Raw genomic sequence first — 19,867 nt, forward strand, 5'->3', positions numbered from 1 at the left:
GTATGAAACACGTGTGACCCTAATAGGATTAATGAATTCACATGTCAAACTCTGAATTAGGGACAGTCAGCTGTTCAGAAGTGAGTCTTTTGAAGGGACCTGGGTGGGGGGAGGGGGACATTTGTCAAATTTGTAAACAAAACATTCATTTAATTGCCATTGAAAGCCAAAGTTACTGAAGTCCCTTTGAGAGGATCGGTTATAGAATTCCCATTGTGGGCCGGGTTATTGAATTATTCCTTGGTCCTTACTGGCCAACTGCCCTGGCTTTCAGTGTAGGTGTCATGGGTAAAATGATCTAACAGGAGGTCCGAGGAAGGATCCATCTGTCTAGGCACGACCTGCGGGGTCAGCGCCCCATGGCGGGGTGGCTATAAAGTCCACCACAGGAGTGGCTGGGTGCTTGTGCAACATCACTCTTAACCCACACCCCCCCCCCCCACCACCACACACCCAATCCCACCACATCCTACCAGCGAATATTCATGAAACCGCCTGGGGGAGCGAGGGAATGAGTCAAGGAGGCAGAGTGGGTGATTTCTGCAGGTGGTTGTCACATCCGTAATTGCCCAATACATCCCTGCGTAGCATAAAATTGTTTTCATTATGTGTGGTGCGTATGGGGCTAAGCGGCAGCCCCTGAAGGCCCCCAGGGGCCCGAGAGGCAGCAGTTTCTATGCCTGAAGCGAAGCGACATGACAGAAGGGCTCGCTGTCAGCCACAGGAAGCTCATCGCTGACTGTATTCTAACAATGCCGAACAAGTGTAAGCACGTGCAGAGATGGGGGGGACAAAATCTGCTCAGAGTTTTTCATCTTAAACGTCTCAGTTACACAAGGACGCCGAGGGGGGGCGGGCGGCGTGAGGTGATTTCGAGGCTTTTGTCCTGCTAGAAGGCGAGAGAGAGGAAAAGAGCAGGCGAGGGAGTGAGTGAAGCAGACCCCGGAGGAGGCACTTGGGTAGAGGAACGTTCCACCTGACTGGAGTTCCCATGGTTTGCAGCGCTGGGGGAAGAAACAGCCGCAGTTGTAAAACCCCACAGCATGGCAGCACAAAGGCACCCGGCCAGGTCCTCCCCCAGTTCCGATTCTGCCTTGCCGTCGCCCCCTCGGAGCGCTAATCGAAGCTCCACTTTGTTTAATTGCACGAAAAGTGGAGAAAATGTGTTTAAGAAGTCATCCCCCGAACCCTGCCATCTCTCCCCCTTTTCCTCTTTTAATGAAAGCTGGAACACTGTACAGACAACAAACAGGGCTGCATAACAAATAAGGTGCCTCTTCTTCTGAGAAAAGAGAGGGAGGAGAGAGAAAGTAGAAAGACATGGGTTACCGATGTGTGGAAAGGTGCTTCCGTTGCCTCGCGGCACTGAGCGGGTTGGGAGAGGAAGCAACAAGTAGGATTAGGGAGAAGTTTTGGATTCTCCATGAGCCGTTGATGCATGAGTGGGGTTGGGGGAGATGGGGGGGGTGTCAATTGAGGAATAAAAACTTACAGCCGTCAGAGGCTGGTAACCCACTGGGCTTTTGGCTCACTATAATAACCCTGGTAAAAGTGCGTTGAAAGACCCCATAAAGGACACAAATTCTGTCGTCCTGTTTTTCATGCAGAGATTTAGAAAGTTGAGGAGCACCGCTTTGTGAGCTATGACTTGGGGGTCACGGACCCCAAGTGGGGGGGCAAGGGGGGGGGCTGTGGAGAGGTGGTTGGGGGGGGGAGCTTGGGGCGGGGAAGGGTTTATCAATCAGACCCTCCCATTTCTAAAGCGGAATTAAAAGCAACCCACCAAGATACAAACCAGGCTCCTTTTGACTAAGGGCTTTTCTTATTTATTAGATCTGGGGCCAGCTTTCTCCTCAGCTTCCTTCTCTAAGGAGGAGGGTCTGAAATGATGGGGGGTGTGGATGGGGAGCAACACATTCAAAGAGGGAGCTTGCATCACATGAAATATGTTTTCCACTTAACAGTTTAAAATTCACAAAATAAGACTGCAAGGATCAATTTAAGGCAAGGAAACTGCTGCCTCTCAGTTTAATTTTCTTTGTGTACATTGTGCTATTTTCCATGATTTCGGCGTAATGGATTTGTGGTTATCGGCATACAAGCAGTGATGTCACCTCTGGTCGTGCTACGCAAATGTCACGCTTAGCAGAACTGGTATGATGAAGCTACGATTAAGAGTTGAATGAACAAGAACATCTTTAGCCTAGATGTGTATCCAGGAAGAAGGATCAGTTCAGTGAATGAGACTCTTCACCTGTTTGAGCCTCTGAAGAAATCACTCCAGATCTTTTATAATGGCATTTTAAATGGCATCTGATATTTCTTTTTTAAGAACGGGAGAAAGAGTTTATACAAAAATATCCTGTGTGCCAGCATTAACCAACCTACAAACAAACACCGTCACCAGCGCCCCCCCCCCCCCCCCCCCCCCACATCCCAGACCACAGGTTCTCCTCAGACAATCAATATTCACAAGACATCCTAACCAATGAAGAAAGCATTTAAAATAAATAGCGTTTCAAAGATAGGCGATCAATAGCTTGAAATTATTATTCATGCCTTTCTTCCTTGAAAAGATGGTTAGAATTCACATTGTATGCAGCCCGGATCCGTCCGTTGACTTGGCTGAATGCAGCAAGAAACTGTAGCAAGCACCAAGGGCCAACGGCACCCTTTTGAATGTGGCATTATGGCGCTGTCAGGCTGGCGGGCTCTGAAAAGCTGGGTAAATGGTTAGGTATATCACTGCCAAAAGAGGCCAAAGGCTTCTGTCTGCGTTCAGGGGGGGGGGGGTTCCCAATGCGCTATTCTGGACAGGCACTGACGACTCGCCCCAGTTTTTCATATGGATATGTGTGTTAATGGCAGGCCTTGGGGTGGGGCCGGAGCAGCCGGGGCCTGGGTCGCCCGCACTGGCGTTGGGCATTGGGCATGGCGGGGGGCGGGGGGGGGATGCATTGTAAAAGGGGCTGCTGCTGTGGCCCTTCCACTTTTGTGCTCCTGAATTAGTTCTGCAAGAAGTGAAAACGAGCTTTTTTTCTCCGTGCATCGGGTGGAGTGACGGCTGGGGTAGGGTGGGGGTTAGGGTGGGGGTTAGCCAATGCTGGAGCTTATTAGGACAAGAGTCTACCCTGGGAGATAAATGACTGGCACGGATATCCACACACACGCACACCCCCCCCCCCCCCCCCCCCCCCATCATCCCTGTCCCTCATGTCGCACGCTCCACCGTTTGGCCGCCAGAGTCCTTTGAGGTGGTGGTCTGCTTCTGAGAATAGCCTCTCTTGTGCCTTCCAAAGCAGCAATGTGCGCTGTTTCACTCTGCCTGAGGATTCTTCAGTCTATCTTCCTTTTCTGTGCTTATTAACACTGTTACTACTATCCAGCCCTCATTCAATGGAATAAAAAGACAGCGAGAGAGAGTGAGAGGTGCCAATACGGAGTCTAGCTAATTGAATTAACGGACGGATATCGGATTTTTTAGTCACTGCGAGGTGCTCTTTCATGGACTCCCGGGCCTCGATTTGTAACTCATAGAGGACCTCGGTTACGCGTCTTGTGACAGACTTTAGATATATGCGCTTTTATTCGTCCCTCTGAAAGTGTCTCCTGCCGGTTGACAAGTTCGCCCTGCAGTGTTTCGTCTCGCACGCTACCGGTTACACAACCGCGCGCCAGCACGTGCGAGCGCGAGTTTAGCCGGATCTCGTGAGCCCCGCTCGCGTAAAGTCCCGTTGCGTCTAAACTAATTGTGTTATGCGTACCGGACAAACATGTTATAAACTAAATCTGAAAATAAAAGAAACACCCAAAAAGTCAAACCCAGGAGCTTTTGAAAGTTGTTTATGGGTGTGGCACGTCTGACCGCCTGTCATAGCGAAATAAAATACCACTTTAATCCTCGAAATTATTCATACATAATGTCGCACCATACAGCAAAGCTTAAATAGAATTTACACCTTATATGTGCTGGATGTAATGAAAACTGTCTGAAACTAAATTGTGTGTTTTCTTTCAAGTAACCCAGTCTTTTTATGGACAGTACCCTATATATAAGCACTATCCATGCAGGATTGCATTCATGCTAATGGCCGACTCGCTGTCTCTGTTAAATTGACTGGAAAATGCTGTTTTAATTTCTATGTTAATCTAAATGGACAAATTGTTAATATATTCGAGAAAGCAAAGTTCCAAAATAAAATTAGGAAGTCGTTTTTAATGAGTTGAATTTTCCCTCACTTTTCATTTTTAAAAATGAATTTTAAGACCTGTTTTGTGTAGTTTGATGAAAACAACATAACATCCCATGTATTTAAGTCCCTCTTTTAAGAGCATGTAAAGGAGTTCAGTTGTGCTTAATTTGATTAACTTTCACCTGTTGAAAGCTTCTGGGATTGTGATATTCAGAAGATCTCAGCTTTCCAAAGGTACTGAAAGTGGCCCAGATGCGCCTGGTGCTGTGGACCCCTCTGTAAATGTATCATCTAATTATCTGCTAAATTTAGCACAGTGAACTCTGCAATAGCTGTTATGCTACAAGAATTAAATGAAATCTAGCGCAGGAGCGACTGATTCAAAAGTTCAGAAAGCATGGGGGGGGGGGGAAGACCCAGTCTTGGCCCGACAATTGACGCGCATTTTCCAAGCAAAAGAATTTTGTCAAGCCACTAAACGGAGAATTTGCCACGGTCCCCCGCTTCTGCGGGCTGACTATAGAAATTAGCCTGGCGTTTCTCTGCTCTCACACATGGATACACACGCTTGCATGGGTAGAAGGAAAATCTCCTTTATTCTGTCAGCATTCCAGGCCCACAAAGGCTAGATTAGTGGATGTGAGGGCTCCCTTGGGGGTGAGCATTGAAGCAGAGAAAGCCCCCCGTTGGAACAGCTGGTTGGGGTTAATGGCTACTGAACCTCCCTGCCGGACCCCCTTTCTCCTGAGAAGAAGGCAGGTCACTGTCACCCTCTGGGGTGTGAGGGATGCGTAAAATAGAGCTGGGGTCACCCACATGGGGAGTAGGGATTGGTCTGGGAGTAGTGTGTGTGTGTGTGTGTGTGAGGGGGGGGGGGGGCAAGAACCCAGCACTCTGCCCCAGGACTGGCAAGAAGAGACAAAGCTGCACAAAACAAAAGAATTAGCATGAGGTGTCGTTTACCACCCATATATAAAGGCGGAGGTGGATAATTCAGGTCCAGAGAGTAAAAAAAATCCAGACCAAGATTTTGTTTCAACCAGCCAGTTGAGTATCTGTGACTGTGACTCTTCATACTCAACTGGGTGGCTGGAACAAAATCTAGGTCTGGATTTTTTGACTTTCCGGACCTGAACTATCCACCTATGTATAATGGTCAGGCAACAGGATCGTTTGCTAACACCCTGAAAGGAAAGGGTTCCTGGGAACCATTGGCCTGTGGGGACATGGGAAAGGGGGACGCCATTCTGAGGTGCGCGACTGCAGCTGGGGTTCTACCTCGGCTGATGCAGGGGAAAAAATGCGAGATTCTGCTCACATGCCGAACTGCAGCACCTGGGTGTTGGGGGAGCCGCGACAGGCCGTCATTTATAGGTGTGTTTAGCGGGTGTGTCTCCAAATATATGATTGAAAAGTTATAATGATGTGATGACAAGAAACCAAAGTGAAATAATAGACAAGTGATGTCCTCGTAGGCAATGCAGTGTTATTATAAGTCTTCTGTAATTCTGTGCTTTGCATAGATTAGTAACATAAATATTAAAATCCCTCCCTTTCAGTGCTATTTTTTTTTCCCAAGTCTATCCAGCTAAGGCTGATGTCATGTGATATTGGTGTGGTTGAGTCCCAGCATTCTTGTGGGGGGGGGTGTTAATTATGAGAGACCTAGACTGAAGACCAATAGCAATGAGAGTAAATAGCACAAGCAGCCTTCGAAAGATGCTGCCTGTCTGTCTGACAGATTTTCTGCGAGGCTGGTGACACCTGTGAGTCACTGGTCCGCAAGCAACTTTTTTGCAAAAATGTCATGACAGGGGGAGGAGGCTGGGAACCCCCCCCCACCACCACCCAAACACTGGAACAGGGGCACAAATCCCAGGAGCTGAAGCCATTAGACCGCTGATTATGATAGCGGCAGGCTGTAATCTTTAATGGACTCTGACACCTGATTTTCCCCGTTACAAATCCCCGCTCGCAGATGGCTCCACCGCCGCGGGTTTTGATAAGGGGGCCGATTGGATTGGAATGAAAGATTAGCCGTGAGACGAAACTCCAGGATGCATGGCCCCTGCCCCCCAGCGCGGCCCCCACCGTGATTACACAGATGAAGACAGCCGTTTTCACGCTGCTGCTTAGCGCTCGCTGTCCGGCCAAAGAAGATTAAATTAGTGGACGAGGCGTCCTGTGGTACATCTATCCACACGTTAGCGGCGTGCGCAATGCTAAAGGCGAAGGCTAATTCTGACCGGAAGGAATGAGGGAATGAATAACCAACACTGCGCCCCCGCAAGCGCTTCCTGGCTTGGACATCCATACCTGAAGCAATCCTCGGGTTTGTGTTTAAAACCAGGAACAAATCACACCAATGTACAGCATGTACACACACAAGGAATGAAGAATAGGTGGGACGTATCAATGTAAACAAAGACGGTCAACTGACTCACGCGACTGGGATGGATGGCAGGCCTGCCCAAACTCCCTCCCAGCTCTCACAGTCATGACTTTAGCCTACTTGCTGCCTTGTAACAGATTTAATATATTTTGAGTATTAATAACAAAAAGGAAAGTGCTTTGCATTCTGATTACAGGTAACGAGATGTTTGTTGACGTGAACTCTTTAGCCCACAAATTGCTGTTTCAGTCGCAGGATAGGATGTGCTTCTTTAGCCAACATATTATTTTAATAATAATTAAAATATCCTTACATCCATTTTCTATACCTGCTTTTCCTATGCAGGGTCGCGTGGGGCCTTACATTATCCTGGAAGTTATGGGCGCAAGGCAGGGAATAACCCGGGATGAGGCAATGAGTACAATATCCGAATCTAAAATGGGTAGCAATCGTAAGTAACTTTGAATAGAAAACACTGGCTGAACAATTAGTGTAAAATGGCAAAGAAAACGTTCAGGGTGTGGGAATATAGGTTTAAAAAGCTGCCAGGCCTGAGAAAGATGGCCCAAAATATCCCATCCCCACCCTGGGGATTTCCCACCTCTTTACCAGAGGCATTGCACAGCAATGAATATGTTTGTTTAATCTCATATTTACTTTGCAAAAGAAAGAAATCAGCTCGCAGTGAGAATGGATCTGAAGTAGTTGCCAGGGAGCAGTGAGCCATTCCTGACTCTTTATGCTTCTTTTCTCTTGAAATCTGTCCCGTAGTTACGTTCCCTGATATTTGGTTGCTTTTCTTACGTGGCATATGGTAGGTTTAATATTTTCTTTGTTGGAGTCATGTTTTGTATTTTATGGGCATCGACTTGTATGGGATTCAGTTTTTGGAAAGTTCTTTGAAATCACTTTTTTAAGAGATGAAAGCGGCTTCGTCTGTCGCTGCCTCGTTTGGGTTGAACATAAACAGTTTTTTTTTTTTTAGTTCTGCCGCGTCTCCGATTTTTGGTGACAAACGCTCCTCTGTGCTGTCAGTGATTTGCCGCTCTGGCTTTCGTGTATGATTTTCCAGGCCCCCCACTTTCTGCGGGGCGCGGTGGGAGGGGGGGATCTCTGTCACCACCGGCGTTTCACAGTGCTGAAGAGCTCGCCAGGTTTCTGGTGGTTTCTGAAAACTCATGTGCAAAGCTCTCCGCCTGTGTGGAAATATACCTGTTTTTACAAGTCCAACCCTTTATGAAGGGGGAAAAAAAACACCTGTGCAGGTTTTTTGTTCTGTGGAACTCGTAAAGTTTTTTTTTTGGGAAGTCGGAGAGAAAAGGCTTCCTGAATCACTCAGCACCGTGGCGCCAGCAACTCTGCTGACAACCGCCTGCCTCTTATACCAGACACGTCGGTCATGTGACACGTCAGACTGGAGGATCCAGATGTTAATCATCGTCGCTGCTATAATTTAATCCACGTTCTAATAGCACGGGGGGCACAGCACCCAACGGGTCCATGTGCATAATATCAAACAAACGAATGTCATCATCGTTCTGTTTTGTTATTCTATTCTCAGGCACCAAGACAGAAAGCATGACTTTAATAATAACATTTAGAAAGCAGACTTTAATAATAAAATGTAATTGTACCAGGATTTAATAATAGTAGGGTATTTGGACCAAACGTCTCTAGAGAACTAGATTTAAAACTTGATAATAATAAAGACTTAGGCATATTCTGTTTGGGGATAGGGCGATATTATTTCTTCTTAACTGTAGTATTGTGTTGGCCCCCCATTTAAAAGTATACTAATGTTTATTTTAAATTGTCGTCCCGAATATGTTTTAATTTATGTGAATTATTTTGCACGCAATCAGAAAGAAGGAAGGAGGTGCTGTTTCCCAGCGAAATCGAGCTGGGCACTCAGCTGGACGGCCGCCGTCCGGGTGGAAACCCTCTCCGGGGAAGTCCCACAGAGAAATATTTCCCTGCCAATTCGTGTTGAGCCTGGTAGATGCCAAGGTATAAATGCCAAGTGACTTATTTTCCTGCCGGGTTAGAGTCGAGTGATTTTAGGCATGCATCTGACCCGATGAAAAGCCCACTCTGTCTCCCCCCGTTAAATAAAAACGTTAGCGCTTGGCCTCAAACCGCCGGCAACATTGTAAAATTGTAAAGCGAATGGATTGTTGTCGTGATCCCCGCATCTTATTGATGGCGCGAGAATATAAAGTAGCCCGCGACCTGGATATAAAGATCAGGATTTATTACACAGGATCCCCTGAACAATTTCATCAAAAGCCCATTCCACTGTGACATTTTTCCTGCCATAAATCAGGGGAGCGCCGAGTCATCGGTGGCCAGTGGCTGGAGATGGATGAGTGAGAGGGCCGCCGGGTCAACGCTGATTTTTCACTGGCGCGACCTGTCATCACCGTTTCCCCCATTCCTCCACCTTTATGAATGGCTCTTTTACCGACTGGAGGTGTTTTTAATTTGTGTTACACGCCAGAGTTGGGTTTAAAAAAAAAAAAGGAAATCACCCCAGCGTTTACGCTGCGCTCCACAAACGCAAACTGTCGCATCACAGTTTGCGGACTCTCTTACTTAACTATTTGCTTGAAGTATAAGATGTCCCTATCAATTTTACGTTTGTTCGCCTTATAATAGGCCTATGTGTATAAAGTCTCCTTCCTGGGAAAGATGCACGGCGGTGTCCATCCATCCATCAATTTTCCAAACCGCTTGTCCTACTGGGTCGCGGGGGGTCCGGAGCCTATCCCGGAAGCAATGGGCACGAGGCAGGGAACAACCCAGGACTGGGGGGCAGCCCACAGCGGTGTCATAGGTGCGAAACCTTTTTTTAATTGTTGTAAAAGTATGCCCCATTGATTTGCGCCTTTAGAGCATGCAGCGGAATCGGGCGCATAAGCTGCACCGAGTCTGGTTGTTACCGGCAATTAGTGGAGATTCACTCGGTCGATTCTTGTGTCTAATTTCATATAAAAACGACGTGAAGATCTTTACATTTTCAATTGATTCAATCAAAGACTTAAGCAAGGTATTTTCACGCGACACTGTGCTAATCAGGATCTGCACGGCACGGTGGCGTTAATGACGACTGCGTTAATTGATCCCTGTGTATCTCGCAGGCACACCCGTTTAGCGAAAGCAATATGTAAAATGTATTTGACAGGATCTTTCCTGTCAAAACGAACGTCTTAGAGGAATATTAACTTTATCGTATTTATTTTTCTTCTGCTTTAATACCACCTAATTGATTCCAGGAACATCTCCCATTGGTATAGTTTGAGTAACTCCAACCTGCCAGCTGGCATCGAGCCCAAAACTGAGAACTCCGAATGATCAGTGATGGGTACCGGACGGGACCCATATAGGGACAGGTGAGTTCGCCACACAGCCAAAAAAAATTGTGAAACACACGCAGCACATGTGAATAGACCGAATGTTGCACTGCTGACGTTCTGCAGTATAGTTATAGCTGGTATTGCCAGACATAAATGGGTGAATCTAACGCGCTGACAGTGTCCTTTTAAGCCCATGCAGATGTCCCTGTGTTTCATCTCCTGCTGATAATGTTGGCCCCCTTTGGTCATTTTGAATGCGCAGGTCAAGTGCTTTGACAGGCCAAGTAAGCTGGGCTGTACCTGGGTAAACCTCCACTGCACGCACACACAAGCATGTATTTGTGTCTTTCTGGGGTTTGTTCATTAATTCCCATGGGAAAAACCCCAATCCCAACAATGACAGCCTTACCCCCCCCCCACCAGCCCTAACCTGAACCATTAGAAACCAAACAAAACACAAGTATTTTGGCATTTTTAGTTTTTCAATTGCAGTCACAGATTAATTTATTTTTATTTTATTTTATTTTATAAAATTGAGGTTATCCTTGTGGGGATGGAAAAAAAATGTCCCCACAAGGTAAAAAGTTACAGGTTTTTATTACATTGTGAGGACATCCGGTCCCCACAATGTAGCAATTACAAAATTGCAAATGTGGAGACGTGCGCAAGCCCACACACACACACACACACACACACACACACACACAAAGTGGGTGAACCTGCACAGACCAAGGAGCGGGTGGGAAAGAAGAGGTCAGACCTCTGCCATAAAAGCCACCTGATTTACTGTGCGACCCGCATTTGAAGTGTGGAATGAGGCATTTGGGGTGGGGGGGGGGTGGGCGCTAATTCACTCAGCCGCCTTTTCCTATGATCATCTGTCTGCAGACAGGCCCCTGAGCAGCTGCAGGGAGCGTCTGCCTGGTGTTGGCCGTCAGAGACCCCCCTGACTGAGGGGGTCTCCCCAAAACCCCTGAGTGACACCAACCTCCTGGTTTTTCCCTCCATAAAGAAGCCAGTGGTTTATTTTTACAATTTTCTTAAGTTATAAATGATTGAGATCATTATACATTAATCTTATGTGGAAATCAAGCTTGGAAATGCAAAATGTTTCTGTTTGAAGGGGGGTTACCAAATCTGCTCCTGTTCTCTGTCCCGTTCTCAGTCCAGAGCCAAACGCTGTCTACTTGTCCTACCGGTTATCTAGTCTCCATGAATATGCTTCCATGTTGCTCATTTCAGTCAGTCAAGGCGACTATCTGACGCTACTGGATTTCGAAATTTGCCTGCAAAAGGTCACGCTGAGTCATGCACAGTTTCAGAGAGCATCCCTGTGTCCAATAAGGGAATTTTAAAAGTATGCATGTTTTTTTTTTTTAATTAGTATTGTTAGAATGCTCACATTTATTCATTGTTAATTTTAATCTTACCGTATTCATTGCTTCCATTCTCAGTGATGAAAGGATCTTTCTCCTCCTGTAATTAACTTTACTACATTAATAATTTTGTACATAAATTAGCTGTGTATAATAAGCCAGAACTTTTGCTGTAATAGCGCTTCAATAATTAGCTTTTTTTTTCCCCCTGTGGGAGCAATTAATTAACGCACCTCCGTGTTATAATATCACTGTATGTTTTTTTTTTTTTTTTTTTTATCAGAGTTGAAATTAACTCTTCAAATTGGAACTCCCTGGGAAGAGCAGCTTGCTGTGGGCTATCGTGCGAAGCCCCATAACGGCCGGGCATGTCAACGGCGATGAGTCAAGCCATCAAGGGGGCCCCGGAACCGGAACAGGTGTTCATCCCTCACCGATCTGGACGATGCGTCTCACGAAGCCAAATGCACAGACTGTAATGCACTTTGCACTTTGTCTGTAAGGCCCCGAGAAGCGGCACGTTGCGTGAGCGTGCCGCGTGGAATGGGAAAGCAGCTCGTCACCAATCATTTTGTACGCCTTACCATCAGATGTGAAAAGCCTCAGCGCACGATTAAGCACCACTAGCCCTTGGCTAGAGACTAAAGTATGAGTTTGCATGCAGACAGACAGAGGAGGAACTGGCGTCAGAAATGTTCTTTTCTAAGCCCTACAGGGCAAGTCAAGTCTTGTGGGCCACTTAGCAACAGGTTCCTCTTCATCTTTTCATCTTTTTTTTTCATCTCTGGTGATGTTTATGATGTAAGCTACCTACCACTTAGGGCCTTGTAAATCGACCTTCCTGTGTTTCTGGGAACTACGTGAGTCTCCCCCCGTCAGCACCGTCTTCAAAGCCCCGGTTAGACAAACCGGCACATTAAGGCCCCTGTTTATTTCCTGGTTTCATGTCCCTCTGGTGCCTTTTCATTATGGTTGGGGGGGGGGGGGGGGGGGGGCGGTCGAAGTCTCAGACATAATGGTCGGGAAAGTGTGTCTCGTCGACTAGCTTTTTCAAATTGCATGTGTGGATATAAACGCGAGCACATTTTAGAATAATGAAAGCAGTTTGTAACAATACTTGAGATTTTTTTTGTGATTACAATATTAAAGAGGCTTCTTTCATTTTGCAGAATTAACCAACCAGCCAACTTGATAACCTGTATTTAAGATGCTGATAATTCAAGATCATTCAAGGTTTACTGGCTCATTGAAATCAAATGGATTCAATGATTTATAAAAATCTATTTGAACATTAACTGAATTTTATGAAACTTGTTACCTCGGTCTCCAAGAATCAAACACCCTAAATGTCTCTGAAGTAGGCTTTCCTGTGAGCTCCTCAGTGGTCAGCTCTCACTTTGACAGGACTCTTTGTCAATATTTAGTATGGCACGTTGTCCAATCAATCAGACCAATCAGCAGTGGTTTAGAGGAGACCTGAAACCAGGGCTGCTCTGTTGATTGAAGCCAATCAGAGGCTGTCCCACATAATCTTCCTCCAATGATTGGCACATATGTCCTCAGCACAGTTAGAGGGAAAATAGTGTATAATGGAAGAAAGTGATTATGGCGAGAAGACAGGAGCCTGACACTGTTTTCTAAGGCTAACAAGTGATTTGAGTGTCTCCCAAAACTGAAAACAATCCACGTGTGATTTACGGCCATTCGTGATTTTATTTGCACACAACCTAAGGAAGCAGGTGGTGCAGAGGTCAAGCCTGCATAGCTTCGACCTTCAGGTTGCAGGTTCAAGTCCCAGAGAGGGTGGGGCCTGCTTTAGTTCCATTAAGCAAAGTTCATCAATCCAGTGAAATAACCAGCTGCAATGCTAAGTGTAAGCAAGCAGTCGCTTGGTGTGATGAGAAGCCCTTCCTGGGCTTGGTAACTTTAACCTTTGACAGAGATCCTCAAACTCCAGCCGTGATGAGCTTTTCCCTGGGGGAATGGAAGAAGTGATGGACACCTGCAATGTCGGGTACCTGCCACACTGTCCCTACCGCAATGTCGGGTACCTGCCACACTGTCCCTACTACAATGTCGGGTACCTACCACACTGTCCCTACCGCAATGTCGGGTACCTGCCACACTGTTCCTACTGCAGTGTCGGGTACCTACCACACTGTCCCTACCGCAATGTCAGGTACTTGCCACACTGTCCCTACCGCAGTGTCGGGTACCTGCCACACTGTCCCTACCGCAATGTCTGGTACCTGCCACACTTTCCCTACTGCAATGTCGGGTACCTACCACACTGTCCCTACTGCAGTGTCGGGTACCTGCCACATTTTCCCTACTGCAATGTCAGGTACCTGCCACACTATTCCTACTGCAATGTCGGGTACCTACCACACTGTTCCTACCGCAATGTCGGGTACCTGCCACACTGTCCCTACCGCAATGTCGGGTACCTGCCACACTGTCCCTACCGCAGTGTCGGGTACCTGCCACACTTTCCCTACTACAATGTCGGGTACCTACCACACTGTCCCTACTGCAGTGTCGGGTACCTGCCACACTGTCCCTACCGCAGTGTCGGGTACCTGCCACACTTTCCCTACTGCCAGTTATTTACTGGTTAGTGCTTAACGCTGCATGTTTGATGCTCATTTGGCACAGCAGCACTGGCTTTTGTAATTAATTTCATTTGTCAATCTGCATTTTTAACACAACAATTGCGTTGTGTTACACAGTTTTTTTTAAAAACGTGCCAGATTCAGAGTTTGGTCAACAAATTGGGAAACATCTGGAAACATAATCTCATGAGGAAAACACAGTTAACAATAAACATCAAACATTCTGCAAACACAGAATATTTGTGCAATAATATGCAGACTAATTATGTATCCAGTGATAAGGCAGTTCACTGTGTAATTTAATGTATCACCATAATCACTGATCACTTGGAGTATGATGCAGGGAATGACACAAATATGAAACAGAAACCTCCTGATTTTGCATTTGGTCGTTCATTCACAGGTATGAACATGCTGTGTCCAGGACACACAGAGGTTGTGTGAGACACTTTCCGCAAGCAGGCCGGCAGATTCCCCCCAGTCCTGAACTGTGCCTGACCTCCCCTTCAAACACTCTTATCTGATCTGAAGGAAACTCCAAAGGTGGACGTCTGTTTGGAAGCCTTTGAGAGACAAATTACATGTGATAATTATCAATAAGGCACACTCAGGTAATGCACCTCTGGCCGCGAGGCTACATCACTGCTGCTTTTGGTCTTTATCTTCTGCCTGTCAGACAAGTGGGGTGGGGTATGGGGCCGGGGGTGGGGGTGGGGGTGGCTGTAAAAAGAAGCTACGGGTAACATTGGGTGCACCTGACGCTAATGCTGCTAATGCTAACCTTACACTGTCCATCGCTGAAGGGCGGGTGTAAATTGTACTGCAAGGCCAGGATATCACATGTTCCACACATCTCAGCTTGTTGACTGCCCACAAAAATACAAATTTAGTATAATGATGATTATTCCTTCTCTGCTGCTGCTGCTAGATCTTCTTCCCTGCCAGATGTCCTGTGCCCATCCTGAGATGAGGACCACACATGCACAGACGAGGAACCAAGGTCAAACATTCAGATTAAAAAAAAAAAAAAAAAAAAACGCTGCCTGATTGATTAAGGAAGCCGACATTGGCTAGTAAAGATGGCGGACCGGGCGGTGACATGACTTATAGGCAACGGGATTCTCGGAGATTGCACCCTTGTCATTCACTTTGAAGTGTTCTGAGTTCAGAACATTTAGACCGAACCATTTTTTTTTCTCCTTTGTACTCACATTCCAGAAAATCCCATTCCTGACCTCACTGTCACCATGTAAAATGTCCGCTTAAAAAATGTACACGAATGACAGACCAAACTAGGCCAAAGACATAGATTTATCTGCACATATTCCACTGTCGACAATCAAAATGATATCAGTTATGCAACAACCAAATCTCTTTAATATGCTTCCATTTTTTTTTGTTGCTCTAGATCAGGGGTCTCCGACTCCGGTCTTGCAGAGCTACTATCCAGTAGGTTTTCTGTCCTACCTGGGTTCTGATGAGTCACACCTGTTCCTGGTATTTACTGGACGGAGTTGGAGACCCCTGGTATGAAGAGTTTATCCAAATGACCCGGAGTTGGAGACCCCCGGTCTAGAGCTCTTTGTTTTTGGCAATAATACATTCAGTTACATATGAATCATGTTTGCAATGTTAACATATTGCATGCAATTAGTCTGCCTTGAGGAACTGAGGAACCTCTGACCTGAGTTTGTATCTAGACTTACAATTAATTATAATTAATAATTGTTAAGTTTCCCGGTGTTGCGAGTGGGTTACAAACAACATTGACTGTGGTTAAAATTAAGTTGTGAGATTTTGTTTGAGAGCATCCAAAGTTTTCCTGACCTGCAATATTTCATTAGGCTGCCCCCTTGCCTGGTTTACCGTGATACCTGACCTGATTACTATCTCTGGTGATTGTGGGTGGAGTTTAAGGAGGAGAGAAATGGAAGGGGCGGGGTCTGGTGGGTGGAGCTTTCTGGAAAAAATGATTCAAAATTTGCACACGCCCTTTTGTCTCAGATTTGTCAGGAAGGGATTTTGGTTCCTGTTTAGTTTCGTTGACATTTTTAACAATCTAGCTATATCAGTTTTTGCACTGATGAAATTCCCATGGGATTCCTTTAGGAGTCTTGGGGTCTGTCTGTACAGCTATTTTGAAATATTAAAGCCTAATGTACTTTTTTTCCTGACAGGTTTGCTGCGGAACGCCTACCATTTCTGCACTTTTCTGGACTTACAAAGTTACAAAGTTATGACGCTATTGCAATTTAAAAGAGTCTCTATATAATTCTTTTGATCATAGTAGCACTGTGATCCTTTTGAAAGAAGGATGGGCAAACAGGATGGCTGACGATGCTGTTTGACTGGGCCTCTGTAAGGAGAAACCCCGTTAAGCATGTTTCATGCGGACATGGCTTTATTAAGATACCCTAAATTTTATTTTTTTTCATTCATCTCTCACGAAATAAAAAGAACTTCACATTTAAATTATTAAGTATCCCTACGATATCAAGTAATCTCTTACGCCATCGCTTCCAGAGGTTTCTTGTGGTTGAAATGCAACATCTGTTTGTATTACACAGCAGCACCTGTGTGCATATTGTTACGGGGGGGCTAAAGGCCAAAGCGGAACTCCCACCCTCACGAGTGCGACGTCGCCATGGCGGCCCGGCTGACAGACCATGCCCCGAAATGCATCCGTCTCCTGTTTGCCGACGGATGGAAACAGAGGTCGCCACCTCTTCCCCCAGTAGCGGACACTGAATGAGGATGAGGTTTTCATCTATCCTACTGCCTCACGATTGATTGTGTGCCGGACCCAGTTGACCACTGAGAAACAAATAAGAGATAAGGCTGGTTTTACGTTAGCTATTTATTTATTTATTTTGCATTTCGGTGATTCAGATGAAAGACCTTTAAGTGTCGTGTGAATGCTATATAATTATGCCTTTTTTATTTTTTTTACATCTGAATAGGCACTTAACTTTGAAAGGCCTCATTGTTTTCTCCTGCTGCTCAGATCCCAAACTCCTCACATCAGTTAAGTCTCTCATTGAAGAGGAAATCAGGTGCTAATTGGAGCAGGTTTGGGGGGGGTGGGGGCTCTGCTTTGCTGTGCATCGCTTCTCTCATTGTTATTTCGATGGGTTTCCAGGAGGCTCTGAGAATGTGGCAGAAGGTTGAAAGCCATCCCTGCAGGACGTCCTGCTCACCTGCTGGATCCATCGCTGTTTTGCTTCTACTCTGCTTGGTAAAGGAATTGGATGGGAATGAAATAAACTTTGGTAAAAGAAAACGCTTTAATCTGCCGCGAAGGTTTTTGGCAATCTGGTATCTGGGTGTTTGTGTAGCTGGGAGAACACATTCAGAGGCACAACATCGGTGATTATATTGGGATTTTAGCTTAAAGCGTGTTTATGCAGCCATACACTTAGTAACTATTAATATGTAATATTTTCAGCCAAGCTAAAAGCTGAATACCTTCATTGACAGCTTAGCATGGAATACAGCATACAGAGATTTATTTCTAAACTATCATGCTTTCTGTCTTATCTTTCAGGATGATTATTTGGATGTCCAAAGGTTTCAAATTTGCTTCTATGTCACCAATATAGGACCCATACTTTTATATTCACTTTTATTATTTTGAAAGTTTATTTGTACATCGGTCCACTGATTGATTAGCGTCAGGATTTAATGTGTCCTTTGTTATTAGTGGTGGATACTGAGGATTGTGTAGTGTTTTGATGTTCTTTGTGAATTGCGTTACCTAAACGCTGTTATTCAGGCAGTAATATTTCATTGTTTGATCATTCTTGCTAACTGCAGTTAATTCTTAATGTTTTAACTCAGTGATTAAAGGTATGAAAAGGCACCTAAGTTCACCGCTGCGAAGATGTGTCTTCTGATTGGTCGGAGAGGCTGTCATCCTGGGAGAACAGAGGTCCTACTGACCTTACCGATACTTTGAAGATGTCCCCCGAAAGCAGATGTCAGGTGGGGTGGGGGAGGTTGTGGTATTTGCTAGGAATCTTTGAAAACAGCACTTGTTTATCTAAACCTTCAATGGACGGACACGCTAAAACCATGTGACACTGGGGCTCTTCAAAGAAGAGGGGGTTATGGGGGGGGGGGTCGGCTATGTGGGATGGTCTCGTATTAAATGGGACTGGCAGGTAGTGGCATTAAATGCTGAGCGCTGGGGGGGGTGGGCGCGGTATTGAAAAACTTTAATCCTTAACATTACATATTCAAGATGTTTATTTGTGTTAGGATGAACACCTTTATTTAAAAAATGTAAATAAAAAAATATGGTGAACTTGGTGGGTGCTATTTTGGGGGTCGGGGGGGGCCACAATGTCTCGTTTTGAGAGGTATGTACCCTGAAAGCCTCCCATGATGCTGACAATGGCTAGAATTCATTCCTCACCTTGCAGACACCCCCTCTCCACTTCATGTAGGGTCACAGGAGAGGAATGTCTTTATCCAGGGGGCTGCTAGATTTTCTGGGCCCCATGAAGGTATATAATCCTGGGCCCCCAACCCAGACCAATCCAATTATGTTCCAAATTTTTTTAGACCTGTTACTCAGTCCCACTTGTCCCCCCGCCGCCTTTATCCTTAATGTATTTATTCTCAAACAGGGTTTTGTGGATATCCCAACATCTGCCTTAAACTCATTTGACTGGGAGAACTGGGTTTATTTTCCAGTTGTAACTGAGAAGCTCCAAATTCACAAGCTGGGGCACATTTGCCAAAAGATAACTTGTTAACAACATTAGCGACTCACATAGTGGGAACCAGGCCCCTGAATGGTTTTAACCATGAAAGTTACCAACTGGACCTTTTAAGGAAACTTACCAGCAGTCAGGAAGCTGCTGCTGTGCCCATGAGCCCAGCGCCGGGCGAGTGACTCTGCGGACCACCTGCCAAACCGTTTTTAATCTCCCTTGCCGAGTCTTAGCCTTGCGTCCGTCCTCGTATTCCCATGAATTTCCTTTTATGTGTTTTTCAAAACCACTTCTCCTGTACCTCGGCGCTACATTTAAACTCACAGCGTCTTAAGTCCTCGAGCAAGTCTGATCCTGACCGTGGGTGAGTTTTGTTCCCAGCCACAATTAGCTAACCTTACCTTAGCCTGCAGCTAAAAGGTGTCTAATGGACAAACCCCCACCTGAGCTGCCCCGTTGAGCTATTATTTTGGGGGGAGAAGTGGGACCTGAAGTGGGGGGGCAGGGTTTGCTTTTGAAGCCTTTCCTCTACACAGGGATTCATTGTGGCCTGAGGCCGTTTGATCTTAAACTAATTGACTTAATGATCTCACCGCGGGAGTAATTGGGGCAGCGCGATAAGACTGCGAAGTCCGACTTGGTTTCTTTACACGGTGCTTTGTGACTCTGAAGGCTGAGGTTTCCTTTAAATCTCTGTGAAATCCCCTCCCCCAGCCTTTATTCTACCACATCCTCATATTGCTTGGTTTAATCATTTGAAATATTCATCTAAGGATAATCTGTGTCCACTTCGACCTGCAGAAAACTGCCAACAAACTACTATCTGGGGGACATTTTTAGTTAAAAATGTTGATCGAGTGAGATCTAACGTATAATGCGCTCTATGCCGTCACTTACCATTTCGAGACCTGAGTCTATTTCTCCATTTTCCATAACTGTCGCCATATAGACGATGTACGTAGGTCCTAGCAGACTCAGATAGGCGTTTCTTTTACTTTCTTTTAATAGACCTAATTTCTTTCTTTTAGTTCTCAGAGAGATCATAGACACGCGGCAACTTCTCCATCAGCATGTCCATCCACAGCGCGTCCCTTTAATGAACGGCACCGACTCGCACCTTGACTGGATCTCCTATTAACTGAGCCAAATTTATGATCAGGCATTCCCCCTGGTGGCACCCAGGCTTATGGAAATGAATGGATAGCAATTAAGTTTAATGGGGAAGT

The sequence above is a fragment of the Brienomyrus brachyistius genome, chromosome 23 (genome assembly GCF_023856365.1).
Source record: "Brienomyrus brachyistius isolate T26 chromosome 23, BBRACH_0.4, whole genome shotgun sequence".
Taxonomy (NCBI): domain Eukaryota; kingdom Metazoa; phylum Chordata; class Actinopteri; order Osteoglossiformes; family Mormyridae; genus Brienomyrus; species Brienomyrus brachyistius.